The sequence below is a fragment of the Oncorhynchus kisutch genome, linkage group LG11 (assembly GCF_002021735.2).
Source record: "Oncorhynchus kisutch isolate 150728-3 linkage group LG11, Okis_V2, whole genome shotgun sequence".
Lineage (NCBI taxonomy): Eukaryota > Metazoa > Chordata > Actinopteri > Salmoniformes > Salmonidae > Oncorhynchus > Oncorhynchus kisutch.
This window is the reverse complement of record NC_034184.2, coordinates 79659106-79683755: the sequence shown is the minus strand read 5'-3', so window position 1 is coordinate 79683755 and position 24650 is coordinate 79659106. Positions and strand designations below refer to the sequence as shown.

Here is a 24650-nt window from a genome sequence, read left to right as displayed (position 1 = left end):
TCATTAGTGTGGGAAGCTATGTCTATAGTCATTAGTGTGGGAAGCTATGTCTATAGTCATTAGTGTGGGAAGCTATGTCTATAGTCATTAGTGTGGGAAGCTATGTCTATAGTCATTAGAGTGTGGGAAGCTATGTCTATTGTCATTAGAGTGTGGGAAGCTATGTCTATTGTCATTAGAGTGTGGGAAGCTATGTCTATAGTCATTAGTGTGGGAAGCTATGTCTATTGTCATTAGAGTGTGGGAAGCTATGTCTATAGTCATTAGAGTGTGGGAAGCTATGTCTATAGTCATTAGTGTGGGAAGCTATGTCTATTGTCATTAGAGTGTGGGAAGCTATGTCTATAGTCATTAGTGTGGGAAGCTATGTCTATAGTCATTAGTGTGGGAAGCTATGTCTATAGTCATTAGTGTGGGAAGCTATGTCTATTGTCATTAGTGTGGGAAGCTATGTCTATAGTCATTAGTGTGGGAAGCTATGTCTATAGTCATTAGAGTGTGGGAAGCTATGTCTATTGTCATTAGAGTGTGGGAAGCTATGTCTATAGTCATTAGAGTGTGGGAAGCTATGTCTATTGTCATTAGAGTGTGGGAAGCTATGTCTATAGTCATTAGAGTGTGGGAAGCTATGTCTATAGTCATTAGAGTGTGGGAAGCTATGTCTATAGTCATTAGAGTGGGAAGCTATGTCTATAGTCATTAGAGTGTGTGAAGCTATGTCTATAGTCATTAGAGTGTGGGAAGCTATGTCTATAGTCATTAGTGTGGGAAGCTATGTCTATTGTCATTAGAGTGTGGGAAGCTATGTCTATTGTCATTAGAGTGTGGGAAGCTATGTCTATAGTCATTAGAGTGTGGGAAGCTATGTCTATAGTCATTAGAGTGTGGGAAGCTATGTCTATAGTCATTAGAGTGTGGGAAGCTATGTCTATAGTCATTAGAGTGTGGGAAGCTATGTCTATAGTCATTAGTGTGGGAAGCTATGTCTATTGTCATTAGAGTGTGGGAAGCTATGTCTATAGTCATTAGAGTGTGGGAAGCTATGTCTATAGTCATTAGTGTGGGAAGCTATGTCTATTGTCATTAGAGTGTGGGAAGCTATGTCTATAGTCATTAGTGTGGGAAGCTATGTCTATAGTCATTAGAGTGTGGGAAGCTATGTCTATAGTCATTAGTGTGGGAAGCTATGTCTATAGTCATTAGTGTGGGAAGCTATGTCTATAGTCATTAGTGTGGGAAGCTATGTCTATTGTCATTAGAGTGTGGGAAGCTATGTCTATAGTCATTAGTGTGGGAAGCTATGTCTATAGTCATTAGTGTGGGAAGCTATGTCTATAGTCATTAGTGTGGGAAGCTATGTCTATTGTCATTAGAGTGTGGGAAGCTATGTCTATTGTCATTAGAGTGTGGGAAGCTATGTCTATAGTCATTAGTGTGGGAAGCTATGTCTATAGTCATTAGTGTGGGAAGCTATGTCTATTGTCATTAGTGTGGGAAGCTATGTCTATTGTCATTAGAGTGTGGGAAGCTATGTCTATAGTCATTAGAGTGTGGGAAGCTATGTCTATAGTCATTAGAGTGTGGGAAGCTATGTCTATAGTCATTAGAGTGTGGGAAGCTATGTCTATAGTCATTAGAGTGTGGGAAGCTATGTCTATAGTCATTAGAGTGTGGGAAGCTATGTCTATAGTCATTAGTGTGGGAAGCTATGTCTATAGTCATTAGTGTGGGAAGCTATGTCTATAGTCATTAGAGTGTGGGAAGCTATGTCTATAGTCATTAGAGTGTGGGAAGCTATGTCTATTGTCATTAGTGTGGGAAGCTATGTCTATAGTCATTAGAGTGGGAAGCTATGTCTATAGTCATTAGAGTGGGAAGCTATGTCTATAGTCATTAGTGTGGGAAGCTATGTCTATTGTCATTAGAGTGTGGGAAGCTATGTCTATAGTCATTAGTGTGGGAAGCTATGTCTATTGTCATTAGTGTGGGAAGCTATGTCTATAGTCATTAGTGTGGGAAGCTATGTCTATAGTCATTAGAGTGTGGGAAGCTATGTCTATTGTCATTAGAGTGTGGGAAGCTATGTCTATTGTCATTAGAGTGTGGGAAGCTATGTCTATAGTCATTAGTGTGGGAAGCTATGTCTATTGTCATTAGAGTGTGGGAAGCTATGTCTATAGTCATTAGAGTGTGGGAAGCTATGTCTATAGTCATTAGTGTGGGAAGCTATGTCTATTGTCATTAGAGTGTGGGAAGCTATGTCTATAGTCATTAGTGTGGGAAGCTATGTCTATTGTCATTAGAGTGTGGGAAGCTATGTCTATTGTCATTAGTGTGGGAAGCTATGTCTATAGTCATTAGTGTGGGAAGCTATGTCTATAGTCATTAGTGTGGGAAGCTATGTCTATAGTCATTAGAGTGTGGGAAGCTATGTCTATTGTCATTAGAGTGTGGGAAGCTATGTCTATAGTCATTAGAGTGTGGGAAGCTATGTCTATGTCATTAGAGTGTGGGAAGCTATGTCTATAGTCATTAGAGTGTGGGAAGCTATGTCTATAGTCATTAGAGTGTGGGAAGCTATGTCTATAGTCATTAGTGTGGGAAGCTATGTCTATAGTCATTAGAGTGGGAAGCTATGTCTATAGTCATTAGAGTGTGTGAAGCTATGTCTATAGTCATTAGAGTGTGGGAAGCTATGTCTATAGTCATTAGTGTGGGAAGCTATGTCTATTGTCATTAGAGTGTGGGAAGCTATGTCTATTGTCATTAGTGTGGGAAGCTATGTCTATAGTCATTAGTGTGGGAAGCTATGTCTATAGTCATTAGTGTGGGAAGCTATGTCTATTGTCATTAGAGTGTGGGAAGCTATGTCTATAGTCATTAGAGTGTGGGAAGCTATGTCTATAGTCATTAGAGTGTGGGAAGCTATGTCTATAGTCATTAGTGTGGGAAGCTATGTCTATTGTCATTAGAGTGTGGGAAGCTATGTCTATTGTCATTAGAGTGTGGGAAGCTATGTCTATAGTCATTAGTGTGGGAAGCTATGTCTATTGTCGTTAGTGTGGGAAGCTATGTCTATTGTCATTAGAGTGTGGGAAGCTATGTCTATTGTCATTAGTGTGGGAAGCTATGTCTATAGTCATTAGTGTGGGAAGCTATGTCTATTGTCATTAGAGTGTGGGAAGCTATGTCTATAGTCATTAGTGTGGGAAGCTATGTCTATAGTCATTAGTGTGGGAAGCTATGTCTATAGTCATTAGTGTGGGAAGCTATGTCTATAGTCATTAGTGTGGGAAGCTATGTCTATAGTCATTAGTGTGGGAAGCTATGTCTATAGTCATTAGTGTGGGAAGCTATGTCTATAGTCATTAGAGTGTGGGAAGCTATGTCTATAGTCATTAGTGTGGGAAGCTATGTCTATAGTCATTAGAGTGTGGGAAGCTATGTCTATAGTCATTAGTGTGGGAAGCTATGTCTATAGTCATTAGTGTGGGAAGCTATGTCTATAGTCATTAGTGTGGGAAGCTATGTCTATAGTCATTAGAGTGTGGGAAGCTATGTCTATAGTCATTAGTGTGGGAAGCTATGTCTATAGTCATTAGTGTGGGAAGCTATGTCTATAGTCATTAGTGTGGGAAGCTATGTCTATGTCATTAGAGTGTGGGAAGCTATGTCTATTGTCATTAGAGTGTGGGAAGCTATGTCTATAGTCATTAGTGTGGGAAGCTATGTCTATAGTCATTAGTGTGGGAAGCTATGTCTATAGTCATTAGAGTGTGGGAAGCTATGTCTATAGTCATTAGTGTGGGAAGCTATGTCTATAGTCATTAGTGTGGGAAGCTATGTCTATAGTCATTAGTGTGGGAAGCTATGTCTATAGTCATTAGTGTGGGAAGCTATGTCTATAGTCATTAGTGTGGGAAGCTATGTCTATAGTCATTAGAGTGTGGGAAGCTATGTCTATTGTCATTAGAGTGTGGGAAGCTATGTCTATAGTCATTAGAGTGTGGGAAGCTATGTCTATAGTCATTAGTGTGGGAAGCTATGTCTATTGTCGTTAGAGTGTGGGAAGCTATGTCTATAGTCATTAGAGTGTGGGAAGCTATGTCTATAGTCATTAGTGTGGGAAGCTATGTCTATTGTCATTAGAGTGTGGGAAGCTATGTCTATAGTCATTAGTGTGGGAAGCTATGTCTATAGTCATTAGTGTGGGAAGCTATGTCTATTGTCATTAGTGTGGGAAGCTATGTCTATAGTCATTAGAGTGTGGGAAGCTATGTCTATAGTCATTAGTGTGGGAAGCTATGTCTATTGTCATTAGTGTGGGAAGCTATGTCTATAGTCATTAGAGTGTGGGAAGCTATGTCTATAGTCATTAGTGTGGGAAGCTATGTCTATAGTCATTAGTGTGGGAAGCTATGTCTATTGTCATTAGAGTGTGGGAAGCTATGTCTATAGTCATTAGTGTGGGAAGCTATGTCTATAGTCATTAGAGTGGGAAGCTATGTCTATAGTCATTAGTGTGGGAAGCTATGTCTATAGTCATTAGTGTGGGAAGCTATGTCTATAGTCATTAGTGTGGGAAGCTATGTCTATAGTCATTAGAGTGTGGGAAGCTATGTCTATAGTCATTAGTGTGGGAAGCTATGTCTATAGTCATTAGAGTGTGGGAAGCTATGTCTATAGTCATTAGTGTGGGAAGCTATGTCTATAGTCATTAGTGTGGGAAGCTATGTCTATAGTCATTAGTGTGTGGGAAGCTATGTCTATAGTCATTAGAGTGTGGGAAGCTATGTCTATAGTCATTAGTGTGGGAAGCTATGTCTATAGTCATTAGTGTGGGAAGCTATGTCTATAGTCATTAGTGTGGGAAGCTATGTCTATAGTCATTAGAGTGTGGGAAGCTATGTCTATTGTCATTAGAGTGGGAAGCTATGTCTATAGTCATTAGTGTGGGAAGCTATGTCTATAGTCATTAGTGTGGGAAGCTATGTCTATAGTCATTAGTGTGGGAAGCTATGTCTATAGTCATTAGTGTGGGAAGCTATGTCTATAGTCATTAGTGTGGGAAGCTATGTCTATAGTCATTAGTGTGGGAAGCTATGTCTATAGTCATTAGTGTGGGAAGCTATGTCTATAGTCATTAGTGTGGGAAGCTATGTCTATAGTCATTAGAGTGTGGGAAGCTATGTCTATTGTCATTAGAGTGTGGGAAGCTATGTCTATTGTCATTAGAGTGTGGGAAGCTATGTCTATAGTCATTAGTGTGGGAAGCTATGTCTATTGTCGTTAGAGTGTGGGAAGCTTTGTCTATAGTCATTAGAGTGTGGGAAGCTATGTCTATAGTCATTAGTGTGGGAAGCTATGTCTATTGTCATTAGAGTGTGGGAAGCTATGTCTATATTCATTAGTGTGGGAAGCTATGTCTATATTCATTAGTGTGGGAAGCTATGTCTATTGTCATTAGTGTGGGAAGCTATGTCTATTGTCATTAGAGTGTGGGAAGCTATGTCTATAGTCATTAGTGTGGGAAGCTATGTCTATAGTCATTAGAGTGTGGGAAGCTATGTCTATTGTCATTAGAGTGTGGGAAGCTATGTCTATAGTCATTAGAGTGTGGGAAGCTATGTCTATTGTCGTTAGAGTGTGGGAAGCTATGTCTATAGTCATTAGAGTGTGGGAAGCTATGTCTATAGTCATTAGAGTGTGGGAAGCTATGTCTATAGTCATTAGAGTGGGAAGCTATGTCTATAGTCATTAGAGTGTGTGAAGCTATGTCTATAGTCATTAGAGTGTGGGAAGCTATGTCTATAGTCATTAGTGTGGGAAGCTATGTCTATTGTCATTAGAGTGTGGGAAGCTATGTCTATTGTCATTAGAGTGTGGGAAGCTTTGTCTATAGTCATTAGAGTGTGGGAAGCTATGTCTATTGTCGTTAGAGTGTGGGAAGCTATGTCTATAGTCATTAGAGTGTGGGAAGCTATGTCTATAGTCATTAGAGTGTGGGAAGCTATGTCTATAGTCATTAGTGTGGGAAGCTATGTCTATAGTCATTAGAGTGTGGGAAGCTATGTCTATAGTCATTAGAGTGTGGGAAGCTATGTCTATAGTCATTAGTGTGGGAAGCTATGTCTATTGTCATTAGAGTGTGGGAAGCTATGTCTATAGTCATTAGTGTGGGAAGCTATGTCTATTGTCATTAGTGTGGGAAGCTATGTCTATAGTCATTAGTGTGGGAAGCTATGTCTATTGTCATTAGAGTGTGGGAAGCTATGTCTATAGTCATTAGTGTGGGAAGCTATGTCTATAGTCATTAGAGTGTGGGAAGCTATGTCTATAGTCATTAGAGTGTGGGAAGCTATGTCTATAGTCATTAGTGTGGGAAGCTATGTCTATAGTCATTAGAGTGTGGGAAGCTATGTCTATAGTCATTAGAGTGTGGGAAGCTATGTCTATAGTCATTAGTGTGGGAAGCTATGTCTATAGTCATTAGTGTGGGAAGCTATGTCTATAGTCATTAGTGTGGGAAGCTATGTCTATAGTCATTAGTGTGGGAAGCTATGTCTATAGTCATTAGTGTGGGAAGCTATGTCTATAGTCATTAGTGTGGGAAGCTATGTCTATAGTCATTAGTGTGGGAAGCTATGTCTATAGTCATTAGTGTGGGAAGCTATGTCTATAGTCATTAGAGTGTGGGAAGCTATGTCTATTGTCATTAGAGTGTGGGAAGCTATGTCTATTGTCATTAGAGTGTGGGAAGCTATGTCTATAGTCATTAGTGTGGGAAGCTATGTCTATTGTCATTAGAGTGTGGGAAGCTATGTCTATAGTCATTAGAGTGTGGGAAGCTATGTCTATAGTCATTAGTGTGGGAAGCTATGTCTATTGTCATTAGAGTGTGGGAAGCTATGTCTATAGTCATTAGTGTGGGAAGCTATGTCTATAGTCATTAGTGTGGGAAGCTATGTCTATAGTCATTAGTGTGGGAAGCTATGTCTATTGTCATTAGAGTGTGGGAAGCTATGTCTATAGTCATTAGTGTGGGAAGCTATGTCTATAGTCATTAGAGTGTGGGAAGCTATGTCTATTGTCATTAGAGTGTGGGAAGCTATGTCTATAGTCATTAGAGTGTGGGAAGCTATGTCTATTGTCGTTAGAGTGTGGGAAGCTATGTCTATAGTCATTAGAGTGTGGGAAGCTATGTCTATAGTCATTAGAGTGTGGGAAGCTATGTCTATAGTCATTAGAGTGGGAAGCTATGTCTATAGTCATTAGAGTGTGTGAAGCTATGTCTATAGTCATTAGAGTGTGGGAAGCTATGTCTATAGTCATTAGTGTGGGAAGCTATGTCTATTGTCATTAGAGTGTGGGAAGCTATGTCTATTGTCATTAGAGTGTGGGAAGCTTTGTCTATAGTCATTAGAGTGTGGGAAGCTATGTCTATTGTCGTTAGAGTGTGGGAAGCTATGTCTATAGTCATTAGAGTGTGGGAAGCTATGTCTATAGTCATTAGAGTGTGGGAAGCTATGTCTATAGTCATTCGTGTGGGAAGCTATGTCTATTGTCATTAGAGTGTGGGAAGCTTTGTCTATAGTCATTAGAGTGTGGGAAGCTATGTCTATAGTCATTAGTGTGGGAAGCTATGTCTATTGTCATTAGAGTGTGGGAAGCTATGTCTATAGTCATTAGTGTGGGAAGCTATGTCTATGTCATTAGAGTGTGGGAAGCTATGTCTATAGTCATTAGTGTGGGAAGCTATGTCTATAGTCATTAGTGTGGGAAGCTATGTCTATTGTCATTAGAGTGTGGGAAGCTATGTCTATAGTCATTAGAGTGTGGGAAGCTATGTCTATAGTCATTAGTGTGGGAAGCTATGTCTATAGTCATTAGTGTGGGAAGCTATGTCTATTGTCATTAGAGTGTGGGAAGCTATGTCTATAGTCATTAGAGTGTGGGAAGCTATGTCTATAGTCATTAGTGTGGGAAGCTATGTCTATTGTCATTAGAGTGTGGGAAGCTATGTCTATTGTCATTAGAGTGTGGGAAGCTATGTCTATAGTCATTAGTGTGGGAAGCTATGTCTATTGTCATTAGAGTGTGGGAAGCTATGTCTATAGTCATTAGTGTGGGAAGCTATGTCTATTGTCATTAGTGTGGGAAGCTATGTCTATGTCATTAGAGTGTGGGAAGCTATGTCTATAGTCATTAGTGTGGGAAGCTATGTCTATAGTCATTAGAGTGTGGGAAGCTATGTATTGTCATTAGAGTGTGGGAAGCTATGTCTATAGTCATTAGAGTGTGGGAAGCTATGTCTATTGTCGTTAGAGTGTGGGAAGCTATGTCTATAGTCATTAGAGTGTGGGAAGCTATGTCTATAGTCATTAGAGTGTGGGAAGCTATGTCTATAGTCATTAGTGTGGGAAGCTATGTCTATAGTCATTAGAGTGGGAAGCTATGTCTATAGTCATTAGAGTGTGTGAAGCTATGTCTATAGTCATTAGAGTGTGGGAAGCTATGTCTATTGTCATTAGTGTGGGAAGCTATGTCTATAGTCATTAGTGTGGGAAGCTATGTCTATAGTCATTAGAGTGTGGGAAGCTATGTCTATAGTCATTAGTGTGGGAAGCTATGTCTATTGTCGTTAGAGTGTGGGAAGCTATGTCTATAGTCATTAGTGTGGGAAGCTATGTCTATTGTCATTAGTGTGGGAAGCTATGTCTATAGTCATTAGTGTGGGAAGCTATGTCTATAGTCATTAGAGTGTGGGAAGCTATGTCTATTGTCATTAGAGTGTGGGAAGCTATGTCTATAGTCATTAGAGTGTGGGAAGCTATGTCTATAGTCATTAGTGTGGGAAGCTATGTCTATAGTCATTAGTGTGGGAAGCTATGTCTATTGTCATTAGAGTGTGGGAAGCTATGTCTATAGTCATTAGAGTGTGGGAAGCTATGTCTATAGTCATTAGTGTGGGAAGCTATGTCTATTGTCATTAGAGTGTGGGAAGCTATGTCTATAGTCATTAGTGTGGGAAGCTATGTCTATAGTCATTAGTGTGGGAAGCTATGTCTATAGTCATTAGTGTGGGAAGCTATGTCTATTGTCATTAGAGTGTGGGAAGCTATGTCTATAGTCATTAGTGTGGGAAGCTATGTCTATAGTCATTAGAGTGTGGGAAGCTATGTCTATTGTCATTAGAGTGTGGGAAGCTATGTCTATAGTCATTAGAGTGTGGGAAGCTATGTCTATTGTCGTTAGAGTGTGGGAAGCTATGTCTATAGTCATTAGAGTGTGGGAAGCTATGTCTATAGTCATTAGAGTGTGGGAAGCTATGTCTATAGTCATTAGTGTGGGAAGCTATGTCTATAGTCATTAGAGTGTGGGAAGCTATGTCTATAGTCATTAGAGTGTGGGAAGCTATGTCTATAGTCATTAGTGTGGGAAGCTATGTCTATTGTCATTAGAGTGTGGGAAGCTATGTCTATAGTCATTAGTGTGGGAAGCTATGTCTATTGTCATTAGAGTGTGGGAAGCTATGTCTATAGTCATTAGAGTGTGGGAAGCTATGTCTATAGTCATTAGAGTGTGGGAAGCTATGTCTATTGTCATTAGAGTGTGGGAAGCTATGTCTATAGTCATTAGAGTGTGGGAAGCTATGTCTATAGTCATAGAGTGTGGGAAGCTATGTCTATAGTCATTAGTGTGGGAAGCTATGTCTATAGTCATTAGAGTGTGTGAAGCTATGTCTATAGTCATTAGAGTGTGGGAAGCTATGTCTATAGTCATTAGTGTGGGAAGCTATGTCTATTGTCATTAGAGTGTGGGAAGCTATGTCTATAGTCATTAGTGTGGGAAGCTATGTCTATTGTCATTAGAGTGTGGGAAGCTATGTCTATAGTCATTAGTGTGGGAAGCTATGTCTATAGTCATTAGTGTGGGAAGCTATGTCTATTGTCATTAGAGTGTGGGAAGCTATGTCTATAGTCATTAGAGTGTGGGAAGCTATGTCTATAGTCATTAGTGTGGGAAGCTATGTCTATAGTCATTAGTGTGGGAAGCTATGTCTATTGTCATTAGAGTGTGGGAAGCTATGTCTATAGTCATTAGAGTGTGGGAAGCTATGTCTATAGTCATTAGTGTGGGAAGCTATGTCTATTGTCATTAGAGTGTGGGAAGCTATGTCTATTGTCATTAGAGTGTGGGAAGCTTTGTCTATAGTCATTAGTGTGGGAAGCTATGTCTATGTCATTAGAGTGTGGGAAGCTATGTCTATTGTCGTTAGAGTGTGGGAAGCTTTGTCTATAGTCATTAGAGTGTGGGAAGCTATGTCTATAGTCATTAGTGTGGGAAGCTATGTCTATTGTCATTAGAGTGTGGGAAGCTATGTCTATAGTCATTAGTGTGGGAAGCTATGTCTATATTCATTAGTGTGGGAAGCTATGTCTATTGTCATTAGTGTGGGAAGCTATGTCTATTGTCATTAGAGTGTGGGAAGCTATGTCTATAGTCATTAGTGTGGGAAGCTATGTCTATAGTCATTAGAGTGTGGGAAGCTATGTCTATTGTCATTAGAGTGTGGGAAGCTATGTCTATAGTCATTAGAGTGTGGGAAGCTATGTCTATTGTCATTAGAGTGTGGGAAGCTATGTCTATAGTCATTAGAGTGTGGGAAGCTATGTCTATAGTCATTAGAGTGTGGGAAGCTATGTCTATAGTCATTAGTGTGGGAAGCTATGTCTATAGTCATTAGAGTGTGGGAAGCTATGTCTATAGTCATTAGAGTGTGGGAAGCTATGTCTATAGTCATTAGTGTGGGAAGCTATGTCTATTGTCATTAGAGTGGGGAGCTATGTCTATAGTCATTAGTGTGGGAAGCTATGTCTATAGTCATTAGAGTGTGGGAAGCTATGTCTATAGTCATTAGAGTGTGGGAAGCTATGTCTATAGTCATTAGAGTGTGGGAAGCTATGTCTATGTCATTAGAGTGTGGGAAGCTATGTCTATAGTCATTAGTGTGGGAAGCTATGTCTATAGTCATTAGAGTGTGGGAAGCTATGTCTATAGTCATTAGTGTGGGAAGCTATGTCTATTGTCATTAGAGTGTGGGAAGCTATGTCTATAGTCATTAGAGTGTGGGAAGCTATGTCTATAGTCATTAGTGTGGGAAGCTATGTCTATTGTCATTAGAGTGTGGGAAGCTATGTCTATAGTCATTAGTGTGGGAAGCTATGTCTATAGTCATTAGAGTGTGGGAAGCTATGTCTATAGTCATTAGTGTGGGAAGCTATGTCTATAGTCATTAGTGTGGGAAGCTATGTCTATAGTCATTAGAGTGTGGGAAGCTATGTCTATAGTCATTAGAGTGTGGGAAGCTATGTCTATAGTCATTAGTGTGGGAAGCTATGTCTATAGTCATTAGTGTGGGAAGCTATGTCTATAGTCATTAGAGTGTGGGAAGCTATGTCTATAGTCATTAGAGTGTGGGAAGCTATGTCTATAGTCATTAGAGTGTGGGAAGCTATGTCTATAGTCATTAGTGTGGGAAGCTATGTCTATAGTCATTAGAGTGTGGGAAGCTATGTCTATAGTCATTAGTGTGGGAAGCTATGTCTATAGTCATTAGAGTGTGGGAAGCTATGTCTATAGTCATTAGAGTGTGGGAAGCTATGTCTATAGTCATTAGTGTGGGAAGCTATGTCTATAGTCATTAGTGTGGGAAGCTATGTCTATTGTCATTAGTGTGGGAAGCTATGTCTATAGTCATTAGAGTGTGGGAAGCTATGTCTATAGTCATTAGTGTGGGAAGCTATGTCTATAGTCATTAGTGTGGGAAGCTATGTCTATAGTCATTAGTGTGGGAAGCTATGTCTATAGTCATTAGAGTGTGGGAAGCTATGTCTATTGTCATTAGAGTGTGGGAAGCTATGTCTATAGTCATTAGAGTGTGGGAAGCTATGTCTATAGTCATTAGTGTGGGAAGCTATGTCTATAGTCATTAGAGTGTGGGAAGCTATGTCTATAGTCATTAGTGTGGGAAGCTATGTCTATAGTCATTAGAGTGTGGGAAGCTATGTCTATTGTCATTAGTGTGGGAAGCTATGTCTATAGTCATTAGTGTGGGAAGCTTTGTCTATAGTCATTAGTGTGGGAAGCTATGTCTATTGTCATTAGTGTGGGAAGCTATGTCTATAGTCATTAGTGTGGGAAGCTATGTCTATAGTCATTAGTGTGGGAAGCTATGTCTATAGTCATTAGAGTGTGGGAAGCTATGTATATTGTCGTTAGAGTGTGGGAAGCTTTGTCTATAGTCATTTGAGTGTGGGAAGCTATGTCTATTGTCGTTAGAGTGTGGGAAGCTATGTCTATAGTCATTAGAGTGTGGGAAGCTATGTCTATAGTCATTAGAGTGTGGGAAGCTATGTCTATAGTCATTAGTGTGGGAAGCTATGTCTATAGTCATTAGAGTGGGAAGCTATGTCTATAGTCATTAGAGTGTGTGAAGCTATGTCTATAGTCATTAGAGTGTGGGAAGCTATGTCTATAGTCATTAGTGTGGGAAGCTATGTCTATTGTCATTAGAGTGTGGGAAGCTATGTCTATTGTCATTAGTGTGGGAAGCTATGTCTATAGTCATTAGTGTGGGAAGCTATGTCTATAGTCATTAGTGTGGGAAGCTATGTCTATTGTCGTTAGAGTGTGGGAAGCTATGTCTATAGTCATTAGTGTGGGAAGCTATGTCTATAGTCATTAGAGTGTGGGAAGCTATGTATATTGTCGTTAGAGTGTGGGAAGCTTTGTCTATAGTCATTAGAGTGTGGGAAGCTATGTCTATTGTCGTTAGAGTGTGGGAAGCTATGTCTATAGTCATTAGAGTGTGGGAAGCTATGTCTATAGTCATTAGTGTGGGAAGCTATGTCTATTGTGGTTAGAGTGTGGGAAGCTATGTCTATTGTCATTAGTGTGGGAAGCTATGTCTATAGTCATTAGTGTGGGAAGCTTTGTCTATAGTCATTAGAGTGTGGGAAGCTATGTCTATTGTCATTAGAGTGTGGGAAGCTATGTCTATTGTCATTAGAGTGTGGGAAGCTATGTCTATAGTCATTAGTGTGGGAAGCTATGTCTATAGTCATTAGTGTGGGAAGCTATGTCTATAGTCATTAGTGTGGGAAGCTATGTCTATAGTCATTAGTGTGGGAAGCTATGTCTATAGTCATTAGAGTGTGGGAAGCTATGTCTATAGTCATTAGAGAGTGGGAAGCTATGTCTATTGTCATTAGAGTGTGGGAAGCTATGTCTATTGTCATTAGAGTGTGGGAAGCTATGTCTATAGTCATTAGTGTGGGAAGCTATGTCTATAGTCATTAGTGTGGGAAGCTATGTCTATAGTCATTAGTGTGGGAAGCTATGTCTATAGTCATTAGTGTGGGAAGCTATGTCTATAGTCATTAGAGTGTGGGAAGCTATGTCTATTGTCATTAGAGTGTGGGAAGCTATGTCTATTGTCATTAGAGTGTGGGAAGCTATGTCTATTGTCGTTAGAGTGTGGGAAGCTATGTCTATAGTCATTAGTGTGGGAAGCTATGTCTATTGTCGTTAGAGTGTGGGAAGCTATGTCTATTGTCATTAGAGTGTGGGAAGCTATGTCTATAGTCATTAGTGTGGGAAGCTATGTCTATAGTCATTAGTGTGGGAAGCTATGTCTATAGTCATTAGTGTGGGAAGCTATGTCTATAGTCATTAGTGTGGGAAGCTATGTCTATAGTCATTAGAGTGTGGGAAGCTATGTCTATAGTCATTAGAGAGTGGGAAGCTATGTCTATTGTCATTAGAGTGTGGGAAGCTATGTCTATTGTCATTAGAGTGTGGGAAGCTATGTCTATAGTCATTAGTGTGGGAAGCTATGTCTATAGTCATTAGTGTGGGAAGCTATGTCTATAGTCATTAGTGTGGGAAGCTATGTCTATAGTCATTAGTGTGGGAAGCTATGTCTATAGTCATTAGTGTGGGGAAGCTATGTCTATAGTCATTAGAGTGTGGGAAGCTATGTCTATTGTCATTAGAGTGTGGGAAGCTATGTCTATTGTCATTAGAGTGTGGGAAGCTATGTCTATTGTCATTAGAGTGTGGGAAGCTATGTCTATAGTCATTAGTGTGGGAAGCTATGTCTATAGTCATTAGAGTGTGGGAAGCTATGTCTATAGTCATTAGAGTGTGGGAAGCTATGTCTATAGTCATTAGTGTGGGAAGCTATGTCTATAGTCATTAGAGTGTGGGAAGCTATGTCTATAGTCATTAGTGTGGGAAGCTATGTCTATAGTCATTAGTGTGGGAAGCTATGTCTATGTCATTAGAGTGTGGGAAGCTATGTCTATAGTCATTAGTGTGGGAAGCTATGTCTATAGTCATTAGAGTGTGGGAAGCTATGTCTATTGTCATTAGTGTGGGAAGCTATGTCTATAGTCATTAGTGTGGGAAGCTATGTCTATAGTCATTAGTGTGGGAAGCTATGTCTATTGTCATTAGAGTGTGGGAAGCTATGTCTATAGTCATTAGTGTGGGAAGCTATGTCTATAGTCATTAGAGTGTGGGAAGCTATGTATATTGTCGTTAGAGTGTGGGAAGCTTTGTCTATAGTCATTAGAGTGTGGGAAGCTATGTCTATTGTCGTTAGAGTGTGGGAAGCTATGTCTATAGTCATTAGAGTGTGGGAAGCTATGTCTATAGTCATTAGTGTGGGAAGCTATGTCTATTGTCATTAGAGTGTGGGAAGCTATGTCTATAGTCATTAGTGTGGGAAGCTATGTCTATAGTCATTAGTGTGGGAAGCTTTGTCTATAGTCATTAGTGTGGGAAGCTATGTCTATTGTCATTAGTGTGGGAAGCTATGTCTATAGTCATTAGAGTGTGGGAAGCTATGTCTATAGTCATTAGAGAGTGGGAAGCTATGTCTATTGTCATTAGAGTGTGGGAAGCTATGTCTATAGTCATTAGTGTGGGAAGCTATGTCTATAGTCATTAGTGTGGGAAGCTATGTCTATAGTCATTAGTGTGGGAAGCTATGTCTATAGTCATTAGTGTGGGAAGCTATGTCTATAGTCATTAGTGTGGGAAGCTATGTCTATAGTCATTAGAGTGTGGGAAGCTATGTCTATAGTCATTAGAGTGTGGGAAGCTATGTCTATAGTCATTAGAGTGTGGGAAGCTATGTCTATAGTCATTAGTGTGGGAAGCTATGTCTATAGTCATTAGTGTGGGAAGCTATGTCTATAGTCATTAGAGTGTGGGAAGCTATGTCTATAGTCATTAGAGTGTGGGAAGCTATGTCTATAGTCATTAGTGTGGGAAGCTATGTCTATTGTCATTAGAGTGTGGGAAGCTATGTCTATTGTCATTAGTGTGGGAAGCTATGTCTATAGTCATTAGTGTGGGAAGCTATGTCTATAGTCAGAGTGTGGGAAGCTATGTCTATAGTCATTAGAGTGTGGGAAGCTATGTCTATAGTCATTAGTGTGGGAAGCTATGTCTATAGTCATTAGAGTGTGGGAAGCTATGTCTATAGTCATTAGTGTGGGAAGCTATGTCTATAGTCATTAGAGTGTGGGAAGCTATGTCTATTGTCATTAGAGTGTGGGAAGCTATGTCTATAGTCATTAGTGTGGGAAGCTATGTCTATAGTCATTAGTGTGGGAAGCTATGTCTATTGTCATTAGAGTGTGGGAAGCTATGTCTATAGTCATTAGTGTGGGAAGCTATGTCTATAGTCATTAGTGTGGGAAGCTATGTCTATAGTCATTAGAGTGTGGGAAGCTATGTCTATAGTCATTAGTGTGGGAAGCTATGTCTATAGTCATTAGTGTGGGAAGCTATGTCTATAGTCATTAGAGTGTGGGAAGCTATGTCTATAGTCATTAGTGTGGGAAGCTATGTCTATAGTCATTAGTGTGGGAAGCTATGTCTATAGTCATTAGTGTGGGAAGCTATGTCTATAGTCATTAGAGTGGGAAGCTATGTCTATAGTCATTAGTGTGGGAAGCTATGTCTATAGTCATTAGAGTGTGGGAAGCTATGTCTATTGTCATTAGAGTGTGGGAAGCTATGTCTATAGTCATTAGTGTGGGAAGCTATGTCTATTGTCGTTAGAGTGTGGGAAGCTATGTCTATAGTCATTAGAGTGTGGGAAGCTATGTCTATAGTCATTAGTGTGGGAAGCTATGTCTATTGTCATTAGAGTGTGGGAAGCTATGTCTATAGTCATTAGTGTGGGAAGCTATGTCTATAGTCATTAGTGTGGGAAGCTATGTCTATAGTCATTAGTGTGGGAAGCTATGTCTATAGTCATTAGTGTGGGAAGCTATGTCTATAGTCATTAGAGTGTGGGAAGCTATGTCTATAGTCATTAGAGAGTGGGAAGCTATGTCTATTGTCATTAGAGTGTGGGAAGCTATGTCTATTGTCATTAGAGTGTGGGAAGCTATGTCTATAGTCATTAGTGTGGGAAGCTATGTCTATAGTCATTAGTGTGGGAAGCTATGTCTATAGTCATTAGTGTGGGAAGCTATGTCTATAGTCATTAGTGTGGGAAGCTATGTCTATAGTCATTAGAGTGTGGGAAGCTATGTCTATTGTCATTAGAGTGTGGGAAGCTATGTCTATAGTCATTAGAGTGTGGGAAGCTATGTCTATTGTCATTAGAGTGTGGGAAGCTATGTCTATAGTCATTAGTGTGGGAAGCTATGTCTATTGTCGTTAGAGTGTGGGAAGCTATGTCTATAGTCATTAGAGTGTGGGAAGCTATGTCTATAGTCATTAGTGTGGGAAGCTATGTCTATTGTCATTAGAGTGTGGGAAGCTATGTCTATAGTCATTAGTGTGGGAAGCTATGTCTATAGTCATTAGTGTGGGAAGCTATGTCTATTGTCATTAGAGTGTGGGAAGCTATGTCTATAGTCATTAGTGTGGGAAGCTATGTCTATAGTCATTAGAGTGTGGGAAGCTATGTCTATAGTCATTAGTGTGGGAAGCTATGTCTATTGTCATTAGAGTGTGGGAAGCTATGTCTATTGTCATTAGAGTGTGGGAAGCTATGTCTATAGTCATTAGTGTGGGAAGCTATGTCTATTGTCATTAGTGTGGGAAGCTATGTCTATAGTCATTAGAGTGTGGGAAGCTATGTCTATAGTCATTAGTGTGGGAAGCTATGTCTATAGTCATTAGTGTGGGAAGCTATGTCTATAGTCATTAGAGTGTGGGAAGCTTTGTCTATAGTCATTAGTGTCAGAAGCTTTGTCTATAGTCATTAGTGTGGGAAGCTATGTCTATAGTCATTAGAGTGTGGGAAGCTTTGTCTATAGTCATTAGTGTGGGAAGCTATGTCTGTAGTCATTAGAGTGGGAAGCTATGTCTATTGTGGTTAGAGTGTGGGAAGCTATGTCTTTTGTCATTAGTGTGGGAAGCTATGTCTATAGTCATTAGTGTGGGAAGCTATGTCTATAGTCATTAGTGTGGGAAGCTATGTCTATAGTCATTAGTGTGGGAAGCTATGTCTATAGTCATTAGAGTGTGGGAAGCTATGTCTATAGTCATTAGAGAGTGGGAAGCTATGTCTATTGTCATTAGAGTGTGGGAAGCTATGTCTATTGTCATTAGAGTGTGGGAAGCTATGTCTATAGTCATTAGTGTGGGAAGCTATGTCTATAGTCATTAGTGTGGGAAGCTATGTCTATAGTCATTAGTGTGGGAAGCTATGTCTATAGTCATTAGTGTGGGAAGCTATGTCTATAGTCATTAGAGTGTGGGAAGCTATGTCTATTGTCATTAGAGTGTGGGAAGCTATGTCTATAGTCATTAGAGTGTGGGAAGCTATGTCTATAGTCATTAGAGTGTGGGAAGCTATGTCTATAGTCATTAGTGTGGGAAGCTATGTCTATTGTCATTAGAGTGTGGGAAGCTATGTCTATAGTCATTAGAGTGTGGGAAGCTATGTCTATAGTCATTAGTGTGGGAAGCTATGTCTATTGTCATTAGAGTGTGGGAAGCTATGTCTATAGTCATTAGTGTGGGAAGCTATGTCTATAGTCATTAGTGTGGGAAGCTATGTCTATAGTCATTAGAGTGTGGGAAGCTATGTCTATAGTCATTAGAGTGTGGGAAGCTATGTCTATAGTCATTAGAGTGTGGGAAGCTATGTCTATAGTCATTAGAGTGTGGGAAGCTATGTCTATAGTCATTAGTGTGGGAAGCTATGTCTATTGTCATTAGAGTGTGGGAAGCTATGTCTATAGTCATTAGAGTGTGGGAAGCTATGTCTATACACATCTGTCATTAGTGTGGGAAGCTATGTCTATTGTCATTAGTGTGGGAAGCTATGTCTATTGTCATTAGAGTGTGGGAAGCTATGTCTATAGTCATTAGTGTGGGAAGCTATGTCTATAGTCATTAGTGTGGGAAGCTATGTCTATTGTCATTAGAGTGTGGGAAGCTATGTCTATAGTCATTAGTGTGGGAAGCTATGTCTATAGTCATTAGTGTGGGAAGCTATGTCTATAGTCATTAGAGTGTGGGAAGCTATGTCTATAGTCATTAGTGTGGGAAGCTATGTCTATAGTCATTAGTGTGGGAAGCTATGTCTATAGTCATTAGTGTGGGAAGCTATGTCTATAGTCATTAGAGTGTGGGAAGCTATGTCTATAGTCATTAGTGTGGGAAGCTATGTCTATAGTCATTAGTGTGGGAAGCTATGTCTATAGTCATTAGTGTGGGAAGCTATGTCTATAGTCATTAGTGTGGGAAGCTATGTCTATAGTCATTAGAGTGTGGGAAGCTATGTCTATAGTCATTAGTGTGGGAAGCTATGTCTATAGTCATTAGAGTGTGGGAAGCTATGTCTATAGTCATTAGTGTGGGAAGCTATGTCTATAGTCATTAGTGTGGGAAGCTATGTCTATAGTCATTAGTGTGGGAAGCTATGTCTATAGTCATTAGAGTGTGGGAAGCTATGTCTATTGTCATTAGAGTGTGGGAAGCTATGTCTATAGTCATTAGTGTGGGAAGCTATGTCTATAGTCATTAGTGTGGGAAGCTATGTCTATAGTCATTAGTGTGGGAAGCTATGTCTATAGTCATTAGTGTGGGAAGCTATGTCTATAGTCATTAGTGTGGGAAGCTATGTCTATAGTCATTAGTGTGGGAAGCTATGTCTATAGTCATTAGTGTGGGAAGCTATGTCTATAGTCATTAGAGTGTGGGAAGCTATGTCTAGTCATTAGAGTGTGGGAAGCTATGTCTATTGTCGTTAGAGTGTGGGAAGCTATGTCTATAGTCATTAGTGTGGGAAGCTATGTCTATTGTCGTTAGAGTGTGGGAAGCTTTGTCTATAGTCATTAGAGTGTGGGAAGCTATGTCTATAGTCATTAGTGTGGGAAGCTATGTCTATTGTCATTAGAGTGTGGGAAGCTATGTCTATATTCATTAGTGTGGGAAGCTATGTCTATATTCATTAGTGTGGGAAGCTATGTCTATTGTCATTAGTGTGGGAAGCTATGTCTATTGTCATTAGAGTGTGGGAAGCTATGTCTATAGTCATTAGTGTGGGAAGCTATGTCTATAGTCATTAGAGTGTGGGAAGCTATGTCTATAGTCATTAGAGTGGGAAGCTATGTCTATAGTCATTAGAGTGTGTGAAGCTATGTCTATAGTCATTAGAGTGTGGGAAGCTATGTCTATAGTCATTAGTGTGGGAAGCTATGTCTTTTGTCATTAGAGTGTGGGAAGCTATGTCTATAGTCATTAGTGTGGGAAGCTATGTCTATAGTCATTAGAGTGTGGGAAGCTATGTCTATAGTCATTAGAGTGTGGGAAGCTATGTCTATTGTCATTAGAGTGTGGGAAGCTATGTCTATAGTCATTAGAGTGTGGGAAGCTATGTCTATAGTCATTAGAGTGTGGGAAGCTATGTCTATAGTCATTAGTGTGGGAAGCTATGTCTATAGTCATTAGAGTGTGGGAAGCTATGTCTATAGTCATTAGAGTGTGGGAAGCTATGTCTATAGTCATTAGTGTGGGAAGCTATGTCTATAGTCATTAGAGTGTGGGAAGCTATGTCTATAGTCATTAGTGTGGGAAGCTATGTCTATAGTCATTAGAGTGTGGGAAGCTATGTCTATAGTCATTAGTGTGGGAAGCTATGTCTATAGTCATTAGAGTGTGGGAAGCTATGTCTATTGTCATTAGTGTGGGAAGCTATGTCTATAGTCATTAGTGTGGGAAGCTATGTCTATTGTCATTAGAGTGTGGGAAGCTATGTCTATAGTCATTAGTGTGGGAAGCTATGTCTATTGTCATTAGAGTGTGGGAAGCTATGTCTATAGTCATTAGAGTGTGGGAAGCTATGTCTATAGTCATTAGTGTGGGAAGCTATGTCTATTGTCGTTAGAGTGTGGGAAGCTTTGTCTATTGTCGTTAGAGTGTGGGAAGCTATGTCTATTGTCGTTAGAGTGTGGGAAGCTATGTCTATAGTCATTAGTGTGGGAAGCTATGTCTATTGTCATTAGAGTGTGGGAAGCTATGTCTATAGTCATTAGTGTGGGAAGCTATGTCTATAGTCATTAGAGTGTGGGAAGCTATGTCTATAGTCATTAGTGTGGGAAGCTATGTCTATAGTCATTAGTGTGGGAAGCTATGTCTATAGTCATTAGTGTGGGAAGCTATGTCTATTGTCGTTAGAGTGTGGGAAGCTATGTCTATAGTCATTAGTGTGGGAAGCTATGTCTATAGTCATTAGTGTGGGAAGCTATGTCTATAGTCATTAGTGTGGGAAGCTATGTCTATTGTCATTAGAGTGTGGGAAGCTATGTCTATTGTCATTAGAGTGTGGGAAGCTATGTCTATAGTCATTAGTGTGGGAAGCTATGTCTATAGTCATTAGTGTGGGAAGCTATGTCTATAGTCATTAGTGTGGGAAGCTATGTCTATAGTCATTAGTGTGGGAAGCTATGTCTATAGTCATTAGTGTGGGAAGCTATGTCTATAGTCATTAGTGTGGGAAGCTATGTCTATAGTCATTAGTGTGGGAAGCTATGTCTATAGTCATTAGAGTGTGGGAAGCTATGTCTATTGTCATTAGAGTGTGGGAAGCTATGTCTATTGTCGTTAGAGTGTGGGAAGCTATGTCTATAGTCATAAGTGTGGGAAGCTATGTCTATTGTCGTTAGAGTGTGGGAAGCTTTGTCTATAGTCATTAGAGTGTGGGAAGCTATGTCTATAGTCATTAGTGTGGGAAGCTATGTCTATTGTCATTAGAGTGTGGGAAGCTATGTCTATAGTCATTAGTGTGGGAAGCTATGTCTATAGTCATTAGTGTGGGAAGCTATGTCTATAGTCATTAGTGTGGGAAGCTATGTCTATTGTCATTAGAGTGTGGGAAGCTATGTCTATAGTCATTAGTGTGGGAAGCTATGTCTATAGTCATTAGAGTGTGGGAAGCTATGTCTATTGTCATTAGAGTGTGGGAAGCTATGTCTATAGTCATTAGAGTGTGGGAAGCTATGTCTATTGTCGTTAGAGTGTGGGAAGCTATGTCTATAGTCATTAGAGTGTGGGAAGCTATGTCTATAGTCATTAGAGTGTGGGAAGCTATGTCTATAGTCATTAGAGTGGGAAGCTATGTCTATAGTCATTAGAGTGTGTGAAGCTATGTCTATAGTCATTAGAGTGTGGGAAGCTATGTCTATAGTCATTAGTGTGGGAAGCTATGTCTATTGTCATTAGAGTGTGGGAAGCTATGTCTATAGTCATTAGTGTGGGAAGCTATGTCTATGTCATTAGAGTGTGGGAAGCTATGTCTATAGTCATTAGTGTGGGAAGCTATGTCTATTGTCATTAGAGTGTGGGAAGCTATGTCTATTGTCATTAGTGTGGGAAGCTATGTCTATAGTCATTAGTGTGGGAAGCTATGTCTATAGTCATTAGAGTGTGGGAAGCTATGTCTATAGTCATTAGTGTGGGAAGCTATGTCTATTGTCATTAGAGTGTGGGAAGCTATGTCTATAGTCATTAGAGTGTGGGAAGCTATGTCTATAGTCATTAGTGTGGGAAGCTATGTCTATTGTCATTAGAGTGTGGGAAGCTATGTCTATTGTCATTAGAGTGTGGGAAGCTATGTCTATTGTCATTAGTGTGGGAAGCTATGTCTATAGTCATTAGTGTGGGAAGCTATGTCTATTGTCATTAGTGTGGGAAGCTATGTCTATTGTCGTTAGAGTGTGGGAAGCTATGTCTATAGTCATTAGTGTGGGAAGCTATGTCTATAGTCATTAGAGTGTGGGAAGCTATGTCTATTGTCGTTAGAGTGTGGGAAGCTTTGTCTATAGTCATTAGAGTGTGGGAAGCTATGTCTATTGTCGTTAGAGTGTGGGAAGCTATGTCTATAGTCATTAGAGTGTGGGAAGCTATGTCTATAGTCATTAGAGTGTGGGAAGCTATGTCTATAGTCATTAGTGTGGGAAGCTATGTCTATAGTCATTAGTGTGGGAAGCTATGTCTATAGTCATTAGAGTGTGTGAAGCTATGTCTATAGTCATTAGAGTGTGGGAAGCTATGTCTATTGTCATTAGTGTGGGAAGCTATGTCTATAGTCATTAGAGTGGGAAGCTATGTCTATAGTCATTAGAGTGTGTGAAGCTATGTCTATAGTCATTAGTGTGGGAAGCTATGTCTATTGTCGTTAGAGTGTGGGAAGCTATGTCTATAGTCATTAGTGTGGGAAGCTATGTCTATTGTCATTAGTGTGGGAAGCTATGTCTATAGTCATTAGTGTGGGAAGCTATGTCTATAGTCATTAGAGTGTGGGAAGCTATGTCTATTGTCATTAGAGTGTGGGAAGCTATGTCTATTGTCGTTAGAGTGTGGGAAGCTATGTCTATAGTCATTAGTGTGGGAAGCTATGTCTATTGTCGTTAGAGTGTGGGAAGCTTTGTCTATAGTCATTAGAGTGTGGGAAGCTATGTCTATAGTCATTAGTGTGGGAAGCTATGTCTATTGTCATTAGAGTGTGGGAAGCTATGTCTATAGTCATTAGTGTGGGAAGCTATGTCTATTGTCATTAGAGTGTGGGAAGCTATGTCTATTGTCATTAGTGTGGGAAGCTATGTCTATAGTCATTAGTGTGGGAAGCTATGTCTATAGTCATTAGTGTGGGAAGCTATGTCTATAGTCATTAGAGTGTGGGAAGCTATGTATATTGTCGTTAGAGTGTGGGAAGCTATGTCTATAGTCATTAGAGTGTGGGAAGCTATGTCTATTGTCGTTAGAGTGTGGGAAGCTATGTCTATAGTCATTAGAGTGTGGGAAGCTATGTCTATAGTCATTAGAGTGTGGGAAGCTATGTCTATAGTCATTAGTGTGGGAAGCTATGTCTATAGTCATTAGAGTGGGAAGCTATGTCTATAGTCATTAGAGTGTGTGAAGCTATGTCTATAGTCATTAGAGTGTGGGAAGCTATGTCTATAGTCATTAGTGTGGGAAGCTATGTCTATTGTCATTAGAGTGTGGGAAGCTATGTCTATTGTCATTAGTGTGGGAAGCTATGTCTATAGTCATTAGTGTGGGAAGCTATGTCTATAGTCATTAGTGTGGGAAGCTATGTCTATTGTCATTAGAGTGTGGGAAGCTATGTCTATAGTCATTAGTGTGGGAAGCTATGTCTATAGTCATTAGAGTGTGGGAAGCTATGTCTATTGTCGTTAGAGTGTGGGAAGCTATGTCTATAGTCATTAGAGTGTGGGAAGCTATGTCTATTGTCATTAGAGTGTGGGAAGCTATGTCTATAGTCATTAGAGTGTGGGAAGCTATGTCTATAGTCATTAGTGTGGGAAGCTATGTCTATTGTCATTAGAGTGTGGGAAGCTATGTCTATAGTCATTAGTGTGGGAAGCTATGTCTATAGTCATTAGTGTGGGAAGCTATGTCTATAGTCATTAGAGTGTGGGAAGCTATGTCTATTGTCATTAGAGTGTGGGAAGCTATGTCTATAGTCATTAGAGTGTGGGAAGCTATGTCTATAGTCATTAGTGTGGGAAGCTATGTCTATAGTCATTAGTGTGGGAAGCTATGTCTATAGTCATTAGTGTGGGAAGCTATGTCTATAGTCATTAGTGTGGGAAGCTATGTCTATAGTCATTAGAGTGTGGGAAGCTATGTCTATAGTCATTAGAGAGTGGGAAGCTATGTCTATTGTCATTAGAGTGTGGGAAGCTATGTCTATTGTCATTAGAGTGTGGGAAGCTATGTCTATAGTCATTAGTGTGGGAAGCTATGTCTATAGTCATTAGTGTGGGAAGCTATGTCTATAGTCATTAGTGTGGGAAGCTATGTCTATAGTCATTAGTGTGGGAAGCTATGTCTATAGTCATTAGAGTGTGGGAAGCTATGTCTATTGTCATTAGAGTGTGGGAAGCTATGTCTATTGTCATTAGAGTGTGGGAAGCTATGTCTATTGTCGTTAGAGTGTGGGAAGCTATGTCTATAGTCATTAGTGTGGGAAGCTATGTCTATTGTCGTTAGAGTGTGGGAAGCTATGTCTATAGTCATTAGAGTGTGGGAAGCTATGTCTATAGTCATTAGTGTGGGAAGCTATGTCTATTGTCATTAGAGTGTGG

General features: G+C 39.8%; 1 protein-coding gene across 2 annotated transcripts in view; it reads left to right on the top strand.

Annotated features, from left to right (window-relative positions):
• Window positions 1-24650, top strand: part of LOC116376355 (semaphorin-5A) — a 381827-nt gene that overhangs the window by 211698 nt on the left and 145479 nt on the right. The window lies entirely within an intron of this gene.